Source organism: Dipodomys merriami, unplaced genomic scaffold, assembly GCF_024711535.1.
Source record: "Dipodomys merriami isolate MVZ:Mamm:240054 unplaced genomic scaffold, mDipMer1.0.p SCAF_42, whole genome shotgun sequence".
NCBI lineage: Eukaryota > Metazoa > Chordata > Mammalia > Rodentia > Heteromyidae > Dipodomys > Dipodomys merriami.
Window position 1 is genome coordinate 7,337,619 of NW_027205826.1, and position 19,244 is coordinate 7,356,862.

Here is a 19,244-nt window from a genome sequence, read left to right on the forward strand (position 1 = left end):
ATTTTCCCTGGGAGACCTTCAGGTGTTTCATTTTCTCAGACCAACCCAGACACTCACTCTGAGTTACCTTTCCTACAATTCACCTCAGAACAGAGAAAATCAAGTGGATCTCTCTTAAAAGTCCTTTCACATGGAGCATGCATAAAGGGAGTGCTTATTCTTACTAAAAAAAAACAATCTACCTGGATGAGTTTACAGACATGTCACATGAAAACCACCTCAGTGAGTAAGAAAGAAAATGTAGGTGTTTATTTGGCCTTTGAGTTTCTTTGCACAGAAGGTAACTTCTAGGTCCACTGCTTCTCTGACGTTTATGGGTGACTGAAAAGTGAAGTCTGCTGGAAGGTTCACATTCTTCTGCAGACCCTGTACAACAGGTTGCAAGGTGCTGTGTCCTCATTTGAAGGTCACAACCTCTATGATAGCTCACAGCCTAAAGAACTGATCATCTCCCTGAGGTTGGTGTTGCTGCTGTGGCAAATGGTCATGAATGGGGCCCTCATTTTAAAGGTAAGGAAACTGGGATACAGAAATCACACAGATAATAGGTGATTGTGATGACTCTGTAATACAATCTTCCTTTCCCAAGTGTTTGGGTTTGGGAAAATAAAAGTAAAAGCCCAATCACCCCAAGTGACCAAGTGTGGTGGCTCTTGCTTGTAAACTCAGGAGGTAGAGAATGTGAAGACAGCAGTATAAAGCTAATCCAGTTAAAAGAGTTAGGAAAGCCTGCTCAATCAATGAATGGCGTGTGGTCCCAGGTATGCAGGAGGCCATCAGTAGGAGGATCATGACCTGAGGTTTGCTTCGAGAGAAAGCATGAGACACTACCTGAAAATAAGAAGAGCCAAAAATAAAAAGAGAGGATAGGGCTTGGAGATGTGGCTCAAGTGGTAGAGCACCTGCTTTGCAAGCCACAAAGCTTGGAGTTCATAACTCAGTACAGTAAAAGCAATATGGAGCAAAGCAACAATGACATCCCAAATGGGGTTGCAGTTTGGCTCAAGTGGTAGAGCTTGTAGAGCTCAAGTTGGCAGAGGCCCTAGACTTAATCTCTTGCTTGAAAATAAACAAAATGAATGCAAACAGCAACGAGAACCACTACCTAGCCAAGACCCTTAAACGTGGAGAGCTCACCATGCATGGTAGTCTCTCAGGTCGTCTGTGTACCAATGCTCCTTGAAACAAAGAAGGAAAGCACTCATAGCCAGCCACCAAGCTATTCCTTTAAGGTTTCCTAGACACAACTGATGTTTCTTTAGTTCCTCATGACTACTTTTATATTACCTGGACCATAATCCTGATGCTAGCTTTTTAAATCTACCTCTTTCTCTCAACACTCAATGTGCCACATGACCCCCTCCATATTTCATTTAACCCCATTAGCATTAGGAACCCACTGCCAGGTAGAGCAACTGGAAGACTGCACACTGAGGACTGGACCACAGGAAGAATTTTATTTACCATCTCAATCTCTTGCTCTGGTTCCTAAGGTAAGAAGACAGTTTAGCTCCTACCTTTCTTTTCTAGAGTTTAAACTGCTGGGATGAATAATTTTTCAAGGGTCGTAAGGTAAAGGAAGAAATGGGTGTTCAATTACTTGATTCCAGTTACCGTGTCTCCATTTGCATTGTCATATGCAATCTCAGCCCTTCCCTGCCTGGATACGGACAATGTGCTGGTGGAAAGGATTTTTTTTTTTTGCATGATTCAGATGAAATCTGGAAACTGACCTGAGTTTTCATAGGTTAGTTCTCAGCAAGCCTGTTTGTAAATTTGAGTCATTTACTGGCCTTGTTGAGCATATCTTTGGCTCAGGTATTCTTCCTCCTTGTATGCCTGACTAAGGGAAAACTTGGTCAGGGTATATTTGAGTGACCTTCAGAGGTACAGAGGCAGTGAGGTAATCTCTGTCTCAGCTGACTAGCTATCACCTGGGTTGTACAATGCCAAGGGCTACCTATGCAGATTCCCAAGTGGAATTATAGGAACAAATCTATGTCAATGGTTAACCCAAGTTCTTGATGTCTGGAGCTTTTCTTTCCTTTATTATTAACCAAAGAACGTTCTTACCATTGCCCAGCTGAAAACAGCCAGCTCATAGCTTCTCAATGGGAGAGGATGCATAAAGGTAAGTATCATACTGTTTTACTATTATGTAGCCATTTGTGTAAGATTTTTCTCTTGCTGGCTTCTTTATTTAGAAAGCAGCAATGGTCTGTGTCCAGCAAGGTAAGTATCAATGCTGAATTAAATGTGGTGAAAAATGATCTCATTCCTTATACAAGTGCTTAAAGTTGGAGTCAGATTGTGTGGCATATTGATTCATTTGTTTTAAAGCTTTGGGCAAAAGCAGACTCATGATGGTGTTTAAATAGTCAACATACTATATGTATAGCTAGATAGAAATAGGTAAAGAGATAGAGAAAGCTAGTAACTTCATTGTGTTCATACCACATGACAAACTATTAGAACCTCTATTTATCCATATGTATTTATTAACACATAACTTCAAGCACCAAAAGTGTATATATAAAAATATAACTCGACATGAAAAGTAGGTGAGTTTTTTTCCTAGAGAAAACTCCAACCTTCATTCTTCTAGACTTGTCTAAATGTAAAATAGAAGTTCTCTCTTGCCATGCTTACATTCATTCTTCTAGAGCTTTCCTTGCTCCTTTGTTTTAATCTTGTTTATTATCATCTGAGAATGCTTGTCCTTAAGAATTTATTCAGCAAAGTGTGCACCTGCAAATCTGTCTTCTCTGAGTGCCATGAATTCTGTAACTTACACACTTGAATTATTTCCATGGTGGGTGGGTTCAGTGGTAAATGAGAACTATTCCATAGACTGGATGGATTTTGACAGTACAAATTGTAGTTTTCAAGACTTACAGACTGAACTCTCTGGGGGTGAAAATGAGGCTAATATTTCTTCTGCATGTTTCCTCACATAGCACAGAGAGTCCCAACACCTTACAAAGAAAAGTATTTTCCCTATTATTATGGGAAATATAGACCTACTACTTTTTATGTGTTATTTTTAAGCAATAAAATTATAGAAAGCATCTAAACCACAACTGTTTTGCAGAATACATTTAAGAAACTTTTGAAATTAAGTCCAAAGAAAATTTAAAAAATGAACTAGGTCCAGAGTTTAGTTCAAATCAAGAGAAGTGTATGTGGAATAAATAGGATGGAGAAGACCAAGTGGGGAAGGGACTTGAGTAACTGATAGACATTATCTTTTTTTTTCCAAGTTTAGTTTTAGAACATGAGATCTATGATAACTCTAAGACTTTAGTCTCACACTAAATGAAATCATGACAACATTTGGAATTGAAAGAAAGGCCAGAGTGGAAGGGACATTCAGTATGCTGTTGGAATACATTTTTCTAAATATTTATTTGGAATTAGGAGAGGACATTTTTAAGGATGCTGAGAGTGTTTCTTACGAATAAAGTTTAGCCATGAGTGCCAGTTAAGAGAATTATAAATTGAAGAGAAGAATCTGCAAACTGTAGAGTTTTGAAGATAAAAATAGGTAAACAAAGAGCATCTAAAATAATCTGACACCCAATACTATGGGTGTTTTCTTTGTTTAGTTCACTTATCTAGTGTTGCACATGCTCTTCCCATTTTGCCCTAAATAGAGCTTACACTTAAGTGTACTATGCTGCTTTCTAGTTCTAGAAAAAGTAGACTTAAACCTAGGTTTTGACACAAAAGGTGGATGCCAAGTAGAGTGGCTCACACTTGTAATCCTAGCTACTCAGGAGGCTGAGATCCGAGCAGAGGGGGCACAGGGCCCAGAGTTCAAATTCCTGTTTTAGAATAAAAGGAAAGGAACAATGTATAGAAAAGTTTATTTGGAATTCTATGCCTCCATCAGAAAGAATGACATTGCCCCGTTTGTTAGGAAATGGAAAGACTTGGAAAAATTATATTAAGTGAAGTAAGCCAGGCCCAAAGAAACATAGGTCCCATGGTTTCCCTTATTTGCAATATCTAGTATATGTCTGAGTCAAGCAGAAAAGATCAGATAAGTTGATGTTAGGGAAATGAACCCTAAGATATGTATTCAAATGTTTTTTTTCTTTCATGTGACTGTTTCTAACACATTTATAAGATTATTTCTTTGTTGCTTTGTATGTCCCTCCCCCACAGTATAACCCCTGCTTTCACTGTATTTGATGTTGTTATAATTTGTGGAGGGGAAGAGACAAAATAAATAATTTAAATAGGGATACAAGTGGACCCATTGCAACAATGAGACGTACAAGTCATTATGTTGAAAACGAACTTTACAACTTTGGTGGGGAGGGGGAGGGTTGGGTGTGAGTTGGGGGGAGGAGGGGATGGGAAGGGGAAACAAAGGAGGAGGCTACAATGCTTGATAAGAAATGCACTCATTATCTTGCCCATGTAATTGTAACCCCTCTGTACAGTATTTTCACAATAAAAAAAAGAAAAGTTTATTTGGATATCACCATCTCTACAACTATTTCTATGATAAAAAGTGGATATAACAATTTTATGCTTGCTATGTTCTAGGTAATCATATGAAGGAGAAACAGCCTGAATTAGATTTTCTGAGCAACTGGCTTTTTAAAAAAATGCTTAGTGTGACTGCATACCTGTAATCCTAGCCTTGAGAGGCTAAAGAAAGAGGATTGTGAGGTGGAGGCCAACTTCAGCTACATATGCAAGATCCTGTCTTAAAATGAAAAAAAAAAAAGGAGAACAAGGAGAAAAATGAATGGAAGAGGAGGAGGAGGAGGAGGATATTTTATCTTTATACATTTCAGAAATAATATCTCAAATTTTATTTTATTTATATAAGTATACTTTTAAAGACTTTTATGTGATCACGTGACATTGTTACATTTAATAATATCTTTTAATTTTCATTGACAAAAAATCCAATTCTTCCTTCTTTTTTGAGAAGAAAAGCATTTATTTAGCTAACATGACAAAAACACGTATCTGCTTTAGGAAAAATTAATTTTTATTATTTTATTAGGTTCCTATTTTAAAAATCCAAAGGCTGTTTCCATCCAATCAATTATTGTATATTGAATCCTAGTGTTCTAGAGAATCTCGTACCAAAAATAATCAAAACCAGGTCCTGCCCTAAATATCTGGCCAGAAAAAACAGGTCTGTTAAGGGCAAGGCTAGTTAAGGGCAAAGCCTTGATCTGGTACCCAGAGAATATGCACTAGGAATAGAACATCAACCAGCTGAACTTTTGTCCCAAAAGCAAGAAGTTTGATAGTCAAGTCTGTGACAGGTCTGTGTGGTTATGAGTATGCTGTTGGAATTCAAAACATTTTCAGACTCTGACAGATTGTTTTTGCTCTGAATTCGGTCACCAGATTTTCCATCCTGAAGATCTTTCTGACATTTCCCATTTAATTATTGTCTTTTCCTCCCTATAATTTGGCCACTGTATTAGTCAATGTTCTCTAGAGACGTAGAAGCAGCAGGAGGTATGGAGAAGGAGGAGAAGGAAGAGCAGAGGTGTGTGTGTGTGTGTGTGTGTGTGTGTGTGTGTGTGTGTGTGTGTGTGTGTCTGTGTGTGTGTGTGTCTGTGTGTGTGTGTGTGTGTAGAGAGAGAGCGAAAGAGAGAGAAAGAGGGGGGGAGGGGCAGGGGAGAGAGACTAAGAGACTATTTAATTTTTACTAGTGCTGAGCATTTCAACTCAAGGTTTTGGTCTTCCTAGACAGATACTCTTAACCTAGAGTCATGCTTCTAGCCATGAATTTTTGTTGTTGTTGATTTTTTTGTGTTTAAATGTACTGGTCCTGGGACTTGAACTCAGGGCCTAGATACTGTTCTTGAGCTTTTTTGCTCAAGTCTAATGCTCTACCACTTTAACCACAGGACTACTTCTACCTTTTGGTCAGTTAATTGAAGCTAAGAGTCTTGGGTGGTATGTAAGTGTATACAAATGCATTAACTGAAATATGGTATATTCAAGGGAGGACTCAAATAGCATAATTGCCTAGGAAGGTAATGGCAAAGTTCAGTAACTTGAAAATTACTGAAAGTTCAGTATTTGAAAGGGGTGGAGGGGGATCAAGAGGAAATGGGTAGACAAATGGAGAGGAGAATAGGAAGAATACAGTCAACAATACAATGTAGATCTGGTGGAATTAAGAAGAGTGAAGGAAGGAGTGAGTGGGGAAAGGGTGGGTGGGAATGTTGAAAGGGGTGGCATTGATCAAGACACCTTGTGTTCATAAACTGCTTTATTAACTGGCAAGTTCTTTGTACAACTACTTAAAAACAACAACAACAATAACAATAAGAGTCTCAAGGACTGGTCTGCCTGTGCTGGATTCAAACTGTAATCCTCCTTATCTCAGCCTCCTGTGTCACTAGGATTATAGGCACAAGCCACCTGTTCCTTCTTGATTATTGTAAAGATAATGTTACACTTCTTTCCCTAAGCATGAGCCTGGATGTAATCTATCTGTTTCAGGCTTCTCATGTTTGCTGCATCACAAGTGAGTGCCACTAGGTCCTGCTTCTTTCCACTGAGATGAAGTCTCATGGGTTCTTCTGCTAAGGCTGGCCTGGAATCCTGAGCCTTTCAATCTCAGCTTCCCACATTGCCTAGTAGGACAGTGGCTCATCAGCTGTGGGTAGAAAAAGGGTCTTGGGAAATTTCCTGCAGAATCTGGCTTCAAACAGTGGTCTTCCGATATAAGCCTTCAAGGTAGTTATGACAGGTGTGTAAAGGACTTATTTGAAGAAACTGGTTCATATGATTTAGAGACTGGAGAATCTAACGTCTGTAGTGAAGGCTGGAAAAATCTAGTAGTAGTTTATACTGCAGCCTTCAGTTCAGATTTGCAGGCAATGCCAGTAGACAGGAAAGAACGAGGGTTTCCAAAATACAGTGTTGAGTTGAGGAAGGATTGTCGCTACTTTTCTGGGAAGGCTGCCCTGGCTCTCTGATGGTCTTCAACTGATTGAATGAGACCCACCCATGTTTTGCAAAAATACTCTGCTTTACTCAAAGTCTACTGGTCATTAATGTTCATAATATCTAGCTTATGTCATCGTGGTAATAGTCAGACTGGTTTTTGACCAAATAACTGGGCAACATAGCCTGTCCAAGTTAGCATACCAAATGAACTGTCACAGAAACTTGGGGCATCTTTATTCTGGTACATTGATGCCATCCAGTTATAAGACATCATGAGGCTAAAACTCCAGGTTTTGTAAAAGAAATTAAGAGTTATCATTTATTAATTATATGCATTTTCAAATTCCACAAAGTGGATCTACCTAAAAATATCATCTGCATGCAGAAGTATCCACTAACTTAATACAGCACTGCCAATAGCTTAGCTAGTTTTTTTTTAGTATAGCTTTTTAGTTAACATAACTTGACAAAGACAAAGACATTTATTTTAATTGAGGCAAAGAAGCAGTCATTTTAACAGATGCCTATAGTCTTTGAAATCTAATACCATCGCTTCTGCTTCAATAAAGCTATCTATATCCTATATTTTGAGCATCATATAACCTTCTTGTATTTGTGGGGCTTGGACTCAAGGCCTTACACTTACTCAACTTCTCTGCTCAGGTTGGCGTTCTGCCACTTGAGCCTTGCCTTCATTCCCAGCTCTCTGGTAGTTAATTAGACAAAGAGACTCACTAACTTTTCTGCCCACACTGGTTTTGAACCTCAGTCCTCAGATCTCAGCTTTCTGAGTAGCTATCATTACAGGCATGAACCAGCTCCTGTACTTTCTTAAAGTTCATTTTTTTTTGTCTGTCATCAGGCTTCCAAGCTGTTTTTGGAAGTTGCTCTTTTGTGTGTATATATGCCAGTAATAAGGCTTGAACTCAGGCCTGGATGCTGTCCCTGAGCTCTTTTTGCTCAAAGCTAGCATTCTACCACTTAAGCCACAACTCCACTTCCAACTTTTTGTGGTTAATTGAAGATAAGAGTCTCACAGAATTTCCTTCTTGGGTTGGCTTTAAACTACTATCTTCAGATCTCAGCCTCTTGAGTAGCTAGGATTACAGGCCAGCACCTGGCTTGAAGTTCATTTTTTATGTGTCTCATTTTTACCTCTCAGTAACTGAGTTCATAGCAGTAGTTAACAGTCAGGAGTCATGAAAAGCCACAGGTTAAACATTATTCCATTAATTAAACTCCATAGCTTGGAAGGGGAATAAGAGACAGCAAGTAGCTTCACCTATAAGCAGTTCAAAGCATGATTTTCACAGTGCGATAATTACTTTGTAATGTAGCACAACAAAATCCAAGCCTTGCACACATTTTAAAGAAAGAAATCCTAAGGCGGTGGACTATTTTGTATTTAGACCTAATCCTTTAGGTTCTATCCTCAGATTTCCCCAGGAGTGTGGGTTAAGAATAACTTCTATTTTGTGAAGTTATTTTTCTTTCATGGAAAAATTTGAGAAACATGATTACAGGCTGGTTTTTATGAGACACAAATCTTGGGTTTGGTTCCTACTTGATTAGTTTGTTGGCTCAGCCCCAGAAAAATATCTACTCACCCACAGATTTGGCCAGTCTTTTCACAACTATGCTCTTTGTCTCATGTGAGAATGATCCAAACAATGGGTAATTCAGGACATTCTGTCTCTACTTTGGGAAAATAATCTGAAGTAACCTCACAAAATAAGGCACCTGGTATAATGGTTGAACCGCAAAACAATTATTCAGCAGATCTCTGATTCAGCCAACTGGATTTTCTGTGGGAGAACTACATAGATCTCACAAACCAATACCCTAAAGACACACTTCACGGATCTCTGATGAGCTAACTAGACAATGAACCAGCCCTTTCATGTCCTGATATTGTTCTTTTGGGTTCTATTTATAGATGGCTCAGTAAAATCCTTCCTAGGCATGCAGTAGAAAGTTGGGAATGAATATGAGCGATACTCCAGTAATTGTCCCATCAGAAATGTTGAGTTTGCCTTTTGTTTGAGTCAGACTTGAGCTAGCATGAGCATGGAAGTTAACAAAGAGCTCATCCTGTGATTCACATGAGCAAATTATTTAAGACTTCAGAGTTACTCCTATTTAAACATCAGCTTTATGAGAATAGATGGGTGGGTTTGTTTCCTCAAGACTGAAGTATTATATAACTGTATTAGATAACACTGTGGAGTCAAGTGAAAGATTTCACCATTCACTCTAAGAGTTCACATGCTAAGAGCAATATTCAGAGAAACAAAAATGCACAGAGCAAAAATCATAAGGAAAACCCAAGAAAATGAGGCAGAAGGAAATGCAATGTGGGTCTATACTCCCAGAAGTAAAATACAGTAGGAGTCTGGACACGTGTTGCTAAGCACTGCATTTGCTATAGACAGAAGACTGTACACTGCACAAATGACAGTGTTGGCTTATCCCTGATTTTTGCTAATGTACACAGTGGGTGCTGTTTGTCTGTTGGTTGTACATAGAATTTGCCTGTGATCTATTGGGTAAAGTCATACAACAGAAGCACAGACACGCAAAGTTAGACAAAACTGGCAGATGAGAAAAAGTCCCAATGAAGTTGTTCAGTCCCATTCATTGTTCAGTCTCTGTGACGTGTGCATGTGAGTGTGGTTTATAAATGTCTATATGATTGGTAATTGATAATTGCTACACCATAAGTTGGGGTTTCTTTATAGATATTAAAATCATAGCACCTAGTAACTGACTTGCCATTTAGTAACAAAACTTTTAATGCTGAATTTTGTTTGTTTTTCTTTCCTTTTTTTGGCAGTACTGGGACTCATGGCTTTATCCTAGTTAGGAAGAAATACTAAGTCTTTTTTTCTTTTTTTTAAATTACTATTTTTAAATTTTATTGTTACATGATTCAGGTAATGAGTACATTTCCTTTTGAATGATGTTACCCCTTCCCTCATTTTCTCCTAAGTTTTCCCTTCCTAAATCCCCCCCCCCCAAGATGTATAGTTCATTTGTAACATAGTGTCTAGTGAATATCACTGCTGAATTGGTTCTCCCTTTGTTCTACCATCTCTGTGCTTCTCTTTCCCCTGTCCAAGTCAGATAAACGTACATACAAGACAAAGGTTACAGAAATCAAAACAGTGACAGAAAGAAGTAAAGCAAAGCAAAAAGGAAAGAAGAAAAAAGAAAAGACCTGCAAATCGTATAATGAAAGACCTCTCACTAAGTCTTGAGCCACTCTTGTAGCTCTTCTGGTCATTTTTAAAAAGTGATGTTGGTTAGTTTTTCTTCCGTTACTTTTAGGATAAGGTCTTGCGTTTTGCCCGGCCTACACCACCAACCTCCCATCTGTGCTTCCAACTGTAGCTGAGATGACAGGCACTTGCCCACCCTTCCAGCTTCCCAGGGTTTCACACACAGCCTGGTCCTGACCTGGGATCCGCTTGATCTCAGTCTCACCTGATCTTACATGTGACCGACATGTGAGTCACCTATTCTTGGTCCGAACGCCTCCTCGCCCAGTCTTCCCTAGTGAAAAGTGTGCCATCTCCTTGTCTCCTGAATTGAGGCACTAACTCATCTGATTGAACTTCGAAGGTTTGATCCATGCATTCCTTGCCACTGGGAGAGTCAAATGTCTAGCAAAAGAAGACAGTTATAACACAGGAGGCCTTGGGAATTGGGAAATTTATAGAGGATGCAGAACATCTGCTTGACAATGAAGACTTACTAGTTAGGAAAGTTTGGCTAGAGTGTTGGTGTGTGTGTGTGTATGTGTGTGAGAGAGAGAGCAAGGGAAGGTAGAGGGGGGGGGGAGACATGGGAAGCCGCAGGGTAGGAGTGCACTATAGAAGAGGGTGTGACCTCTGTGGCAGCTGCCAAGGGAGGAGGTTTATAGTGTCTGTCTTTCTTGGGATTACGATTCCATGACTCTCCCTGTTATCTGTGACTAACTCTGGGGAAAGAAGAGAGGACATCTTGAACATCCAGCAATACAGAAGAGTTGTATTAGTGATGTTTTTTATTCATTATAGAAGACACTTTGGTTAAGATGTGGGGTGGGTTTTCTGAAGAACTGCAAGGGTCTCCAGCAAAGGACTGCAGCAATTACTTATCGAGCTTGTCCTCTTTCCAAAGCTGCTTGCTCCTTATGCTTCACTGCCTTAAGGTACAGTGCTATTAACTCAGGCCACTCTTCTGGGAGCCGGTGATCAGAGGGTCTTTTCACACCTGGATGGATTGCAAAAGATGGCATTAAGGGTTCACCTACATGAACCCTGTGTCTCAGTCTAGCAAGGATTGAGTGAGAAAGACCAGGGGAGGCATTGTGAAAGAGGAGACAGAATGCTGGGTTTAAGTCAGAAGTCCGCTCTCATTCTACCAGCTTATTTATTATTATTGGACATCAAGCCATTCTCCGTGATTACTTTCCTCATCTATCAAAGGATAATCTTGTGCTCATTCCTTTGGACATTCCCTCCACCAACAGTTCAGAGACTTAATCTGTTCAGATTTGGTTAGAAAAGCAGGATTCTAAGGAGAACACATAAGGAAGTAACTCAACAGATACATGCACAGCTAGAGAGAAGTGCTCTCTACTTATGCACACACACATAGTGTGTGCATATATATTTATTTACACATGGCTTATTAAAAATATTTGATGTTGCACAATTGGATACACTGCCTTAGTGAACTATTGCTTCTGTGTCTCATACTTGAACCTGGAACCTTAGGGTAGGTGCTGGGAAGGACCAATGGAAGAACCATACCCAAAGAAACACAAGTTACAAGGTTAACCTCATTTGTAATGATCAGAATGTGCCTGTAAATCTAGAACTAAACCCAATGGATAATAAAAGAACAAACATTACACTTGGATATGGTTAATTAAATAAGACTCTAAACGTTCACACAGTGAGACCAAAGGAGGATGTTCTTAGGAGAGGATCACCAGGGTTCAATAACTATGTACATGTGATTATATAAAATGATACTTGTCAAAACGAATTCTAAGAAATGGTAACAAGAGGTTTAATATTGTACTGTTTGCAGATGTTTTCTCTTTTTTTTCTTCTGTTCCCCTCATTTTAGCATTGTTTTTGATATCTGTACCCTGGGTCTTGTATGCAAATTTATCTAATTTGGAGAGGGGAAGGGGAAGTACAGAAATGATAGGACAAAGGGGGAAACAGTTCAGCAGTGTTACTTACCAGACACTATGTTGGAAATGAACTATACAACATGAAGGGAGGGGTTCAGGAGGGGAAAAACTGGGAGAAAATGAAGGAAGGGTGACATTGTTTAAAAAAAGAGATATACTCATTACCTGACTTATGTAACTGGAACCACTCACCTTTAGAAATAAATAAAATCAGTGAGGAATAGCTACAGATCTCCATGATGAGGTATTCATTGTTGTTCTCTGACAGCCTTTGAGCTTCCAGCTTGATACGGAGGAACTAAAGCTAAAGCCACTGAAGGAGGAGACTTGCAAGACCCTGAGAATCGATGGACTCACTTGCCAATACCAACCATGAGCACCACAAGGCCAGGGTTGACCCTTGTCAGTTGCCATGGAAAATTGTGTCCTGCCTCACTCTCTGATGTAGAGAAATAGAACTATTGGCTCTCTTCCACCTTACATAAAATGACTCCTAGATCTCAGGCTAGCCCCAGACCTAGGGAGGGGATAGAATTGGGAGGCGGGTACTCCCAAGTTTAGCTAAATTGGTTCCACCACTGGTTCATGTTTCATGTTCCACTTAAGAGGAGGACAATTGGTGGATGTGCATTCTCTTATAACCCTTACTGTCCTTCCTGGTAGCAGGGCCTTCATAGTGGGTGTGAGAACAGTGCTTGCCTCTCTCACGAGGAGGAGAGCGTGGACAGTAATGCATGTGAGCAAGGTCTGAAAGTGTTCCAACGTGTGTGGTTCTTTGGAGCTCCACGTTGTCTCCATTGTAGTCTACCTCTACTGAAAAAGGCAAAACATGGGGGCGGTGAACTGACTCTAGAAATCGCAATGAGTTTGGGTTCTGTAGGAGTCACTGGCTTTTTACTTTTTTCTCGAAGTAAAATGGTGGTGCTGAATGGATAGCAGCTACAGGCACCAGCTTACTAGATGGAAGATCCTTCATGGAATGAAGTCCAATTTTCCAAACCCCCATACACTTTTGCTGAGATAATATTTGTCCTGCTTTCCAATAACTTATCCCTCATTGAAGCTGAGAAACATCCACAGAGGTATACTGAAGAGAGAGAGCAACAATGTTATTTGATCATTTAACTGAAGGAACAGGAAACAGATCCTCAAAAGGTCAGACCAAATCCATGTGAGGAAAATGACTCGCTGTCAAACTATCTTCTATCAAGTTTTCATCTGTTTTTTATTAGTTCATGTTTGATCAATTATTTACCTTCATCTTCTGCCTCAATTCTCTTCCCTTCATGTGGGTGGATTTTGTAAATTTCCTGAAAGCCATGTTCTACTGATACTATGTGAAGTGTCATAATAATTGGCCTTAACATTTTCTTGAATAGTGTGTGTCCATCTTCCAAGAATTTTGTTACCTGAGTCATGAAAAGAAGATATCTCTGAGTCTTTGATAAATAATATGAGATGCCAAAAGAACCATAAAGCTTTGCTTACCAAGGCATGGGTGATATTTCACAACAGAAATTATATCTTCCTTTTAGTTTTGAGTGCCTTTCATTTCACAAAGTGATAGACAATGTTGTGTATCATTCTTAGTCCTTTCAACTATGAATTCTAAGGCCAGGTGTGGTGGTGTGTGCTTGTAACTTTGGCTATGTGAGAGGCAAAGACAAGAAGATCATAGTCCTAGGTCAGAAATCACATAATCATATATATATATATATATATATATATATATATATATATATATATATAAATACAACAAAATTAAGGGAACTGGGGTGTGGTTTAAGTAGTACAGCACTTGAATAGCAAATTCAAGATCTAGGTTAAGGTTTGGTATTGTCAAATACACACACTCACACACACACATATTCACACACACATATTAATTCTTTAATTCTCATGTCAAATTCAAAGTGTTTGTTTTTTGTAGGTCATGGAGCTTGAACTCAGGTCTGTCCCTGACTGTTTTTTTTCAAAGCTAGCACTCTACCATTTTGAGCTACAGCTCCTTTTTCAGTTTTCTGGTTGTTAACTAGAGCTAAGAGTTTCACAGACTTTCCTGCTTAGGCTGGCTTTGAACTGGGTTCTCATATCTCAGCTAGGATTACAGGCATGAGCCACCAGAGCCCAGAAAACTCAGTCTTTTAAACATAAGGAAACAAGCTGGGCGCTGGTGGCTCACGCCTGTAATCCTAGCTACTCAGGAGGCTGAGATCTGAGGATCGCGGTTCAAAGCCAGCCCGGGCAGGAAAGACCGTGAGACTCCTATCTCCAATAAACCACTAGAAAACCAGAAGTGGCGCTGTAGCTCAAGTGGTAGAGCGTTTGCCTTGAGCTGAAGAGCTGAGGGATAGCGCCCAGGCCCAGAGTTCAAGCCCCACGACTGACAAAAAAAAAAAAAAAAAAAAAAAAAAAAACCCAAAAAACAAAAAACAAAACCATAAGGAAACAGGCACAGAGAGACCATGCATGTTTCAAATAGCATATATCTAGTATAGTAAGTGATATAACTGTATTTGTCCAGTTTTTCTCCATAGAATGTTATTAACCACTAATCTATGCTGCCATAGAAAGAAATTCCTTTCCCCTTATACCTGTATTCTGTCATAATTAAGGAGACTAAGCAACACACACACACACACACACACACACACACACACACACACACACACACACACACACACAGAAACACCACTTTGTACATACCTCATAATGGGATCCTAAAGCATCTAGCCACTGAGAAGATGAGAGAGAATCAAGTTTCTTATTTTATTTTTTTGTCCCAGGTTTGCTATAAGCTTCTGGCTATTATTTAAATGAAAGGATTCTATTTTGCACATCAAAATTAAATTGTTCTTCCTCTACCAGGACATTTTAAGAATGCCTTATATTTAAACAAGCAGATCAGAAATGGAAAAACCAGCTAGCCCTGCTTTATTTAAAGGGTGGAACCTCAGATGTGCCTGAGTGATTTCTCATTTTTTTTTCATCAAAAGCTAACAAAACAGGAACAGAATCGTCAAAGCACAAATCCACAGCACTCTTACTTCACCGAGCTAGCATAATGTCAGATGGAAGGAAAGCAGCATTTCATTGATGGAAAAAAAAGAGTTGGGTTTTAAAAAAATATAATCCTATTAGCCGGTAACAATCTATTGCCTTAAATATCAAATCTTAAATGACTTATGCGTTAGACATTGATGCTCATGGTATGGAATTGTTTACTATGAGACTTTTTTTCATGAGGCTATGGGGCCAGCTTAGATTTTGCTTTTCTATTGGAAACAGTTAATGCAGGGTAATCACAGAATGAAATCACCCACCAATGTATTGTGTGCATCATTCATTGAATAGCACGTATTTCATTATCTCAGAAGATGTTATCAGTGACATTAAATTTTTATTTTATGAATGACTATCAGATAGAAACTTGCAGTCAGCCATGCTTGGGATCAGACTCAGGCCCATGTACATGCTAAACAAGTACATTCCCCCTGAGCTGCATCTCCAGCTTTTTGGTTTGATTGGTGTTTTCCACTTGCTTGCTTTTGTTTGCTTGTTTTCTGTGGTCCTGGGGTTTGAACTCAGGCCCTTACCCTTGTCATCCATGTACTATGCCATGCCTTCTGTCCTTCTTTCCCCTGTATTATTTGAATAGGTTGTGATACCTCATGCTCAGGACCAGCTTCTGACTGTTACTCTCTACTTGTGTCTTGTACAGGCACTTTCTACCACACTGGGTTAGTCCACAGGTCTTGCTAATTTTGTTGCTTGGATTGTCGTTGCTAAATCACACTTCCCATTTCTACCTCCCAACAGCTGGAATTTCAGGTGTACAACAATGTGTCCAGGTCCTAGCCCCTTCCTGCCTTTGTTTAGACATGGTATCTTGTTATATAGACCAAGTTAGCTTTGAATTGAACATCCTATGCTTTCCACCTCTTAAAGGTTAGAATTATAGGCATGTACCACTACACCCAGCTAAAAGGATCACCTTTTTAAAATAGGTTTAGTATGCTCTAAAGGATAGAAAAGTACTGGGATTAAGAAGGCAAACCATTACCATGTATATATCTGTGTATATATATGTATATATATATATATACATATATATACACACACATACTATATATATATATATATACATATATATATATATATATTTAATTTATTTGTTTTGTTGGTCATGGGGCCTGAACTCTAGGCCAGGGTACTATCCCTCAGCTCTTCAGCTCAAGGCTAGCACTCTACCACTTGAGCTACAATGCCACTTCCTGCTTTTTCTGCTTATGTGATGCTGAGGTATCGAACCCAGAGTCTCATGCATATGAGGCAAGCATTCTACCACTGAGCCACCTTCCCAGCCCCATAATTACTTTTTTACTGACCCCCCAGACCAATTAGATTCAAATGATTTTTAATTAGAGTTAAAATTGCTCACATGAAAGAAAGTCCTATTGGGAAAAAAATAGGATGTTTACTTTGTTTAAGTTGAGGGAAAACAGTATTGGGAACAAAATGATTTGTAGTTTCTCTACCCTGAAAACCATTAGCATGTTCATCTTAGAGATGACTGTGTTCCTGAAGGTTCTAATAAACTTCTTTGTTAATATTCAACATTTCCTTTTACGTAGTTGCAGTGCGTAAACTAAAGATCAGACTGCTCACTGGCATATTTTTGTCTTTTTCTTGGTTTGTTCATCTTGTTTTGATTTCTAGTGAAAGGAACAAGCCACATTTGTGGAGCATGGGACATTTTTTTCTTACGCTGATTGACACATTTTTATCTTCAAAACCACTCTGGGAGAATTGTTAGTCTAAGTAGTAGAAATCTTACTACAGCAATAGAAATGTCAAGGATTGGGTAACTTAAATGATAGTGCAGTAAATGACAGACAAAGGAACCCGTACTCCAAGTCCTCCACACAACATCCATTCCTCTTTCACTTGCCATCAAACTACAAAATGCTCTGAGTGCCTGGTGTGGCGAGTGGAGCCTGTAAGTCTAGCTACTTGAGAGGTAGAGATCAGAGAATCATAATTCAAGGCCAGTCTGGGCAAAAACATGCGCTTGAGTGATCATCTTCCATTGGGATCCATTGCTGACTGTCCTGGTCTATGCCTGCCATCCCAATGACACAGGAAGCCCAAATAAGAGGATCACAGTCCAGGCACAAAGTGAGACCATATCTCAAAAACCACCAACACAAAACAGGATGGTGGAGTGACTCAATGACAGAGCACCTCCCCAGCAAGTGCAAAGCCTTGAATAGCATAAGAGGTAGGGGGGAAGGGGTTCAGAGAGACAGAGCAATTACAGGCATTGTAGGTGCCTCTTCTGTTGTATCAGCATGCATGTTAGAATCTGGCAGACTTGGGTGTTAATCTAAGATCTGCTGCTTATGAGTTATATGGTTTACACCAGTGATCCTCTATAAGAAATGCAAGCATTTAAGCCCTGACCTAGTGAGCCAAAAACTCTCATGTGAGGAATGGGCTTTAGCAGAGCTGTGTCTAATTCTGATACCCATTAACATTTAGGTAGGCCACTGGTGCAAGACAAAGCCTTTTATTACTATAGAACTTCTGTTCTCTGTTAATTGGGTCAGTGACAGCTATGATACAGAATTACCAGAAAATAGGGGCAGTAAATATGGGAGGCAGGGGTGGAATCGTAGCAACTACTTTGTTTCAGGGGATTTACTTTTATTCCAGAGGCTAGTTTTCAATCATTCCTTACATTTGATCCTCTGTGGGAAGACAACAATGTGACCACCATTTTTGGATGCAATGTTATTTGCCAGTCTAGAAGCATGGCTCGTTCTAACTTACAGGTAACTTAAGGGCTATATGAAAGGTGGTGAATACTTCCCTTCGAAAGGAAAGAAAGTGCAGCTAAGTGATTCTATTTTCCCCCCAACTAGTAACTTTAAGAGAAACCAATGAGACACAGCTATTTCTTTGCCAACAGCATTTAATTTGCTGTTTCTATAATTCTGTCCATGTTATCACAATAGCTTTGCACCAAAGAGTACATTTTAGTCCCAGGGTTTGAGCTGCTTATGATTTGTATGCCTAAAGACAACTCAGTAACTTAAAAAGTCACCAGTTTCAAATGTCTGTGAAATCAACTAAAGCTCAATGAGAAAAGATTTAAAATTTTGATTCTACCAAAGTGTATGAAAGTTTTTAGTACTTTTTTAATGCTTATTTTTTCTTGTGATGTGCAGAAGGGAGACAGTTATATAAGTTATATAAGTCAGGTCATACATTTCTTTTTGGACAATGTCATCCCTTTCTTTGCTCCCTCTCAATTTTTCTCTTTCTTTCTCTCTCTCTCTTTTTTTTAATGCTGGCCCTGGGTCTTGAACTCAGAGCCTAGGTGCTGTCCATGAAGTTTGGGGCCTCAAAACTAGCACTCTACCTCTGTGCAACAGCTCTATATCTGGCTTTTTTTGCTAGTTATTTGGCGATAAGGGTCTCATGGACGTTTTTGCCCAGGCTGGCTTTGAACCAGGATCCTTAGATCTCAGCCTCCTGAGTAGCTAGGATCATAGGCACAAGTAAGTCACTGGCTAAGTTTTCACTTTTGAAATCTTTTCATTCTAATCAACAGCTCTGTTTTATTTTTAATACTCCTAAGATCCCATCATGAAACATCATTAAAATAGTTACTCTTGGTGTGAAAAGAGAATATTTCAATAAAATAGTCTAACTAGCTGAATTATAGAGATGTAAATGAAGACTTCAAACCAACCCCTCAACACAGAACAAAACAACTTTTCCTGTACCAGGTACTGGGCTGTTGTGTGCTTAGGGTCATTTTATCCTCAATTATGTGCTTCTTTTTATAAGGAAAGCTCTAGAGCATTGCATAGCAGGAACTGGGGAACTACCCTAGATCAGTTGTTCCTTAAGTTTTTATTTTTAAATTAATTCAATCTAATTCAAGAGTCAAGTATAACGGATATTTTACATAGTAGTTTTTAACTGCCAGAGAATACAGCATACTTTGCATGCTTTTATTTAATGCCAAGAAAACCAGCATTCCCAAATCCTCTATTAATTATCATTGTTAATTATTATCACTTGTTTCTATTCTTTCTCAAATTGGGTTCCT

The 19,244-nt window shown here is 39.1% G+C and overlaps 1 protein-coding gene across 4 annotated transcripts in view; it reads left to right on the forward strand.

The window, feature by feature from the left end:
- Window positions 1-1,304: 1,304 nt before the first annotated feature.
- Kcnj16 (potassium inwardly rectifying channel subfamily J member 16) overlaps window positions 1,305-19,244 on the forward strand; it is a 54,767-nt gene continuing 36,827 nt past the window's right edge. The window contains exon 1 of one of the 4 annotated variants that reach the window (XM_069993172.1): window positions 1,305-1,493. The gene's annotated coding sequence lies outside the window, so the exon portion shown is untranslated. Of the gene's footprint in view, window positions 1,494-2,054; window positions 2,132-2,207; window positions 2,233-19,244 lie in introns of those variants that run through there. The other 3 variants (XM_069993169.1, XM_069993171.1, XM_069993174.1) reach the window with 3 other exon arrangements.